The sequence below is a fragment of the Mandrillus leucophaeus genome, unplaced genomic scaffold (genome assembly GCF_000951045.1).
Source record: "Mandrillus leucophaeus isolate KB7577 unplaced genomic scaffold, Mleu.le_1.0 Scaffold274, whole genome shotgun sequence".
In the NCBI taxonomy this organism is placed as follows: domain Eukaryota; kingdom Metazoa; phylum Chordata; class Mammalia; order Primates; family Cercopithecidae; genus Mandrillus; species Mandrillus leucophaeus.
Genome location: NW_012102854.1, coordinates 115,596 through 123,231, shown reverse-complemented (window position 1 = coordinate 123,231; position 7,636 = coordinate 115,596). Strand labels below are relative to the sequence as shown.

Below are 7,636 nucleotides of genomic sequence, written 5' to 3'. Positions count from 1 at the left end.
TGGAGTGCAGTGGCGTGATCTCAGCTCACTGCAAGCTCCGCCTCCTGGGTTTACGCCATTCTCCTGCCTCAGCCTCCTGAGTAGCTGGGACTACAGACGCCCGCCACCTCGCCCTGCTAGTTTTTTGTATTTTTTAGTAGAGACGGGGTTTCACCGTGTTAGCCAGGATGGTCTCGATCTTCTGACCTCGTGATCTGCTCGTCTCGGCCTCCCAAAGTGCTGGGATTACAGGCTTGAGCCACCACGCCCCGCCGAACACATACCTTTCAAATGATCCTATGTATATATTTTCTTCAATTGAATTTTTAATCCAAGTTGAGCTAAATTATACTAATATTGTATGGCAAAGTCTTATAGTTCTGATATCCATAGCTTTTCACATCTTTTTTATGGTCTCAGAAGATACAGTCTTCATCCTCATCTTACAAAATTACATATTCTCTGCTCTTGATTCTTTTTGTTTCCATCTCTGACGTCACTCACACACCTATATTTTGAACATTTTCTGCTTAACTGCCTCTTTTTCCTCAGCTTATGTATGTCTTGCCCATCATGAAACATACACACATACTTCTTTTGACCATATGATCATATGGCTCATCCAATTACTTCTGTTGGTGCGGTGGCCCTAGACAAACCTCTGTGGCCCTAGACAGGCTTGAGTTTAAATCTCGCCTCAGTGACTTATGAAGTGCATGACTGTGGACAAGTTTCTTAATCTTTTCGTGACTCAGTTGCATCTGTAAGTCTGTAAATGGGGATAATAATGGTATTTATCCCATAGGAATGTTGGGAGGATTAAATACATATAACAAGTACCCCATAAATGATAGGTATTGTTATTTTTTTCTCAAATATTTTTGGTCTGCCATTGGTTGAATGTATGGATATTGAACCCACAGATACGGAGGACCAACTGTTATAGCTTTATTGAGTTCTTACTATGTGCCAGGTATATTGTGCTTTACATAGCTTATTTCATGTAATTATTATCAGAAGTCTATAAAGTACATATTGTTTAATTTTTTTAAGGTAAAGGAAATGAAGCACAGAGATTAAGAGGCTTACATAACATTGTGCATCAGTGTGTCATAAACCCAGGATTCAAATCCATACAGTCTGACTCTGGAGCCCACACTCTACATTACTGTACAGATGGAGGCTCATTATGAGTGAAGAAATACAAAAGCCAATTACCCGTTCATATTGCTTGTCTATTTTGTAATAATAGTTTTTTTCTCTATTTGAAATTAGAATATTTTAAGAATGTCTATTTCAGTATTAGGACTTGGGATTTATGCAGCTACCTTCTCCCAATCTGTCACTTTTATGTTATCATTTATTTTTTGTTGTATAGACACTGAAGTTAGTTATGTTTAATGTATGATAAATATGCACACATAATAGAATGCAGTCAAAATATGCAACAATTAATATTTAGTCTTTTTTCATGAGTTGCCAATGTTGATCTTTTCTAAGATATCTTTCCTAATTAATATTAGATCATTGAGGTAATCTCTGTTCAAAGCTTTGTTTTCCATATTTAGTCTTTAATCCAACTGGATTATAATATTGTAATTGGTTTGAGATAGGAATTTACTGATAATTCTATTAGTAGAATTATCTTTGCATGTAGAAGACCAGTTGTTCCAACACCGTTTATTAAGTAAATATTTCCTTTGTGATGCCACCTTTACTGTATACATACATGATTGTTTCTAGGCTTTTACTTTTTCTTTAATCTATTTGTCTTCATTTATATCAGTACCGTACTTTGTATGTGTGTGTTTTACAGTGGTTTAATTACTATTACTTTATATGGTCAATGATTTTTACCACTTCTTTATACACACACATTATTCTTAGTTTTTCAAAAATTTTTGAGCTACTTTGGGACCTCTGGGCTTCCATTTGAATTTTAGAATTAGTTTATCTAGTTCTAGGAAGAAATCCTGTTGGAGATTTTCATTGAATTGCACAGACTAATTGGAGAAGAATTGAGCAAAAATACATATATATATATGTGTGTATATATAAAGATATATACAAAAAGATATTTATTTATTTATTTTTGGTGATGGAGTCTTGCTTTGTTGCCCAGGCTGGAGAGCAGTGACGTGATCTTGGCTCACTGCAACCTCCACCTCCCGGGTTTAAGCGATTCTCATGCCTCAGCCTCCCAAGCAGCTGGGATTACACCACCACGCCTGGCTAAGTTTTTGCATTTTTAGTAGAGATAGGGTTTCACGGTGTTGGCCAGGCTGACCACAAGTGATTCTGACCTCAAGTGATCCACCTGCCTTAGCCTCCCAAAGTACTGGGATTACAGACATGAGCCATTGCACCTGTACCGAAATATATTTCCTGTCACAATTAAAGATGTTTCCATTTAAGGGAATCTATTAATATAAATTATTATATTCAAGAGAGAAATAATCAGATGTATAGAGCTGAAAATTTTTAAACTCAGAACCTGTGATTTCAAAAGGAACTATTTATAAAGTAAAAATAAAAGAACACTTTCTTACCATGATACTTTAAGAAATTATTCACATGCATACAACACATATACATGCAGATAATAAGCTAAAAGCTAGTACCATGTTTACTTGTAAAAATGAGGCACTTTCCCACTAGTCAGGAACCCAACCAGCTTGCCAGTGCTACCACATTTATCTATATAATTTTGTATGCCTAGACATAAGTAAGGGGAGGGAAATGAAGTAAAAAGTGGGATGGTGCAGTCAAAATTATGATATCTAAATGATACGATTATGTTTTTAGGCAACAGAAGAGAAAACATGAGATGATTGAAATATGGACACAAAATTAATATACAAAAATCAATACAATTTTTCTCTATAAACCACACCATCAAAAATGAAATGGAAGAATGATGCTCAGACTAGAAAAAAAACCTAAAGAAAAAAATAAAGAAATGTATGTGATGTACATGGGAGAATGAAACCTTCAAATTACTACTGAGATATAAAAGAGGATTTGAACAAATGTTTTAAATACCCTTTTTTGGATAAGATCCATCATTATTAAATTAATGTAAATTGTTTTTAACCTACATAGATTTATCTGAATCTCAGTAACAATTCTAAATTATTTTTCTTAGAATTAGACAAGTTTATTCAAGCCGAGTCTAGAATACGTTTGAAAAATAAAAACATGCAGAATGGCCAGGAAAAGTATAAAAGAATGTCATGTACCATCTCAAGTTTTTAAAAGAAGAATATTCGTTTAATGGTTATGTAACTTTAGGGAAAAAAAAATTTATAAAAAGTTGCCAGTCAGCACATACACCCAGAACTGATTTGTAGTTATCTTTATTCCCTTGCTGTAAACTTTGTTATTTTAAAGAATATGTTTGTTCCATTATGTATCTTGAAGAAAGTGAGGCATGGTGGCTCACACCTGTAATCCCAGCACTTTAGGAGGCCAAAGCAGGTGGATCACTTGAGGCCAGGAGTTTGAGACCAGCTGGATCAACACAGAGAGACCCAGTCTTTACAAAATATTTTTTTTAATTAGCTGGGTGTGGCCAGGCACGGTGGCTCACACCTGTAATCCCAGCACTTTGGGAGGCCGAGGCAGGTGGATCATGAGGTCAGAAGATCGAGACCATCCTGGCTGACATGGTGAAACCCTGTTTCTACTAAAAATACAAAAAATTAGCCGGGTGTAGTGGTACATGCCTGTAGTCCCAGCCACTTGGGAGGCTGAGGCAGAAGAATTGCTTGAACTCAGGAGGCAGAGGTTGCAGTGAGCCAATATTGCACCACTGCACTCCAGCCTGGGTGACAGAGTGAGACTCCATCTCAAAAAAAAAAAATGGCTGGGTTTGGTGGCTCAAATGTTTAGTCCCAGCTACTCAGGAGGCTGAGGCAGGAGGATTGCTTGAGCTCAGCAGTGAGGCTTCAGTGAGCTATGATTGTGGCACTGCTCCAGCTGAGGTGACAGAGCGAGACTCAGTTTCAAAGAAAAAATAAAGTGAAGGAGAGGAAGGTGCTGTGGTACCAGCAAGAACATTGGAAATATTAGTGCTTCTTGCCAGAGGCAGAAGTATGTTCATGTTTTTTTTTGATTCTGTTTGACAGGAGAAGGAATAAAACTTAATAACATGAACTGTGAATTTATGTTTTTTAAGGTTCGAATCCCTATGTTTCTTGCTATTAATATTGAATTTCTTAACGTTTGTATGTGAAGAGAATCAACATCTTGGGAAAATAGACCCTGTTATAAAGACTGACTCATCATTTTATACAGTCAAAAATTAAAACATATTTTACTTCTTGGTATTTTGTTACTTATGGCTTTTGTCAGGGGTGCAATCTTTTCATATGAAATTTATGCTAAGTTACTAGAGTTGGTGGGAAAATGTTTTTGTGCGATTTGCTAGCACTAATTTTAAAAATGTTTTATCTTTTTGTAGTTTTCCCCTATCTTTGTTGTGATGTATATTCCAGAGGGAATATTTCTGAAACATTCATCAATTGATTATTATGTCTAGCTCCGTTCTGAGTACTTCACATTTACTGTGTTATTTAGTCTTCACATCAACCCTTTAAGGAGAATTCCACTTTATAGATAAGGAAACTGAGATTTGAATTTGGCTATTTGTCAAGGTAACACAATTAGTAAATTTTGAAACCAGAATTCAAACCCATGACGTGGATACCACAGCCTATTAACTGGGAAAACATATCTAAACTGAGCTCCGTTTTGAAAGTTTCCTACTTTAACATTTTTTTCAGTTGGAAGTGTGTCAGTCACATGTCTGTTCAGCCTTTCTGCTGCTTTGTGAATAGAACGACAGGCGTTCATTCTTATACTTGGGGTCTGCAGGTTAAACTATGTGGGCAGCTCTGCTTTGGGCTGCAGATCAGCCTCGGCTTAGGCTCCAGGGTGGGCTCGAGTCTGCTCTGCATATATTCAATCTGAGTTTCAGCTGAAATGGCGCAGCTTCCTGGGCCAGGCTCTTCATTTGCTGTCTCACTGGAGCACGTGAGCCAAGGTAAAGGGTGTAAGCACATTTCACGCCTTGGCTTACATCATGTTTACTGACATTCTTTTTGCCCCAACAAAGAGTTCAGACAAGGCCCACATTAGTAGATGGGACATTATACTAATGTCAGTATAGAGGGGAAGTGAAGACTCGCTGAATAATCAATTTATCACAGTAACATTTTCTAATGGAATTATTTTTTGTTGAGTTTGTTTTTGAGACCAGACCTTGCTGTGTTGCCCAGGCTGGAGTACAGTGGCATGAACTGGGCTCAGGCAATCCTCCTGCCTCAGCCTCCCGAGTAGCCAGATGATAGGCATGTGCCATCATGCCTGGCTAATTTTTTTTGTTTGTTTTCGTAGAGATGGAGTCTCACTATGTTACCCAGGCTGTTCTCAAACTCTTGGCGTTAAGCAGTCCTGCCTCAGCCTCCCAAAGTTCTTGGATTATAGGTGTGAGCTGCTATTCCCAGCTTCACTGAGATGTTTTAAACTTTAAACATATTGAAATATAGTCTTACAACTTAAAAAAAAACTTTATTAATATATAAGTCACATACTATAAAATTAGCCCATTTAAAGTATACAATTGAGTGGTTTTTAATGTATTCACAGAGTTGTGCAACCATCACCATACTCAAGTTAGAATATTTTCATCACCCTGAAAAGAAACCCTTTACCTGTTAGCTTTCACTTCCTATTTTCTCTCAAGGCTCTGATGTAGGCAAAAATAAATGATTTCTATCTCTATGGATTTGCCTATTCTGGACATTTAATGTAAATTGAGTCATATGATAAACCGTTATCCTTTGTGACACCTTTCACTTAGCATTATGTTTCCAAGTTTCATGCATTTTGTAGCTTGTACCCATACTTTTAATTTCTGAATAATATTCTATTGTAGGGATATACCACATTGTCTTTATTCATTGATTAATGGAAATTTGACTCATTTCCCCTTTTAGGCTATTATGAATAATGCTGATAAGAACATTGATGTACAAGTTTTTATGTGATCATATGTTTTCAATTCTCTTAAGTTTGTACATAGAAATGAAATTGCTGGATCATATGATAACTCTATACTTAACCTTTTAAAGAATTGCCCCACTGCTGGCCAGGTACGGTGGCTCACGCCTGTAATCCCAGCACTTTGGGAGGCTGAGATGGACAGATCACCTGAAGTCAGGAGTTCGAGACCAGCCTGACCAACATGGTGAAACCCTATCCTACTAGAAATAAAACACAAGTAGCCGGGCCTGGTAATCCTAGCTACTTGGGAAGCTGAGGCAGGAGAATCACTTGAACCTGGTAGGCAGAGGTTGCAGTGAGCCAAGATCACACCATTGCCCTCCAGCCTGGGCAACAAGAGCGAAACTCCATCCCCAGAAAGAAGAAAAAAAAAAAAAGAATTGCCCTACTGTTTTCCATAGCAGTTGTGCTAGTTTACATTGCCACCAACTGTGTATGAGGATTCTGGTTTCTCCATCAGTACTTGTTCTTATCTGTCCTTTGGTTATAGCTGTCCTAGTGGGTGTGAAGTAATATCTCATGAGATTTTGATTTACATGTACTGTATAACTTGTGATGTTGAACACCATTTCCTATGTTTCTTGGCCATTTCTATTAATATATCTTCTTTGAAGAATTGTCTATTCAGAGCCTTTGCGCATTTCTAATTGGTTTGTCTTTTGATTACTGAATTTTTAAAAGGTCTGTACATATTCAAGTGTCATCAGATAAATGGTTTGGAAATATTTTATCCTATCCTCTGGGTTGTCTTTTCACTTTCTTGATGATGTCCTTAGAAGCACAAACATTTTTAGTTGTTCTGACGTCCATTTTTATTTAATTTTCTTTTGTCGCTTATGCTTTTGGTGTCATATCTAAGAAACCATTGCCTAATTCAAGGTCATGATGTACAATTATGTATTCTGAGACTTTTTTTCTTCCTTTTTGTTTTAGCTCTTACAGCTAGATCTTTCGTCCATTTTGAGTTAACCTTTGTATACAGCATGATCCAACTTCATTGCCTTGCATGCAGATAGTCCAGTTGTCCTGGCATCATTTGTTGAGAAGACTATTCTCTTCCCTGGTGAAGTTGTTGTTTTTTTTTTTTAATCGCCATTTATTATGATGTGGGGGTTTTGTAGTTGCCCTATATCATGTTGAGGAAGTTCTCTTCTTTTGCTTTCTGCTTGTTTGTTGGATGTTGGGTATTTTGGTTGCTATTGTTTGTTTGTTTTCAATGATAAAAGGGTGTTGGATTTTGTTGACTACTTTTTCTGCATTTACTGAGATGATCTTACGGTTTTTGTCCTTTATTATATTGGTATGACATGTTACATTAATTGATTATCAGATGTTAAATTAATATTGCATTCTCCTGGGATAAATCCTACTTGGTTATGGTCCATAATACTTTTTATATGTTGTTGGATTAGGTTTGTTAGCATTGAAGATTTTTACCTTTCTATTAATTTTTTTTTATTTTTTTTTTGAGACGGAGTCTCCCTCTGTCACCCAGGCTGGAGTGCGGTGGCCGGATCTCGGCTCACTGCAAGCTCCGCCTCCCGGGTTTACGCCATTCTCCTGCCTCAGCCTCCGGAGTAGCTGGGACTAC

At 37.1% G+C, this 7,636-nt stretch overlaps 1 protein-coding gene across 1 annotated transcript in view; it reads left to right on the top strand.

Annotated features, from left to right (window-relative positions):
* ZNF568 (zinc finger protein 568) overlaps positions 1-7,636 on the top strand; it is a 38,908-nt gene that overhangs the window by 10,009 nt on the left and 21,263 nt on the right. The gene's annotated exons all lie outside the window — the stretch shown is intronic.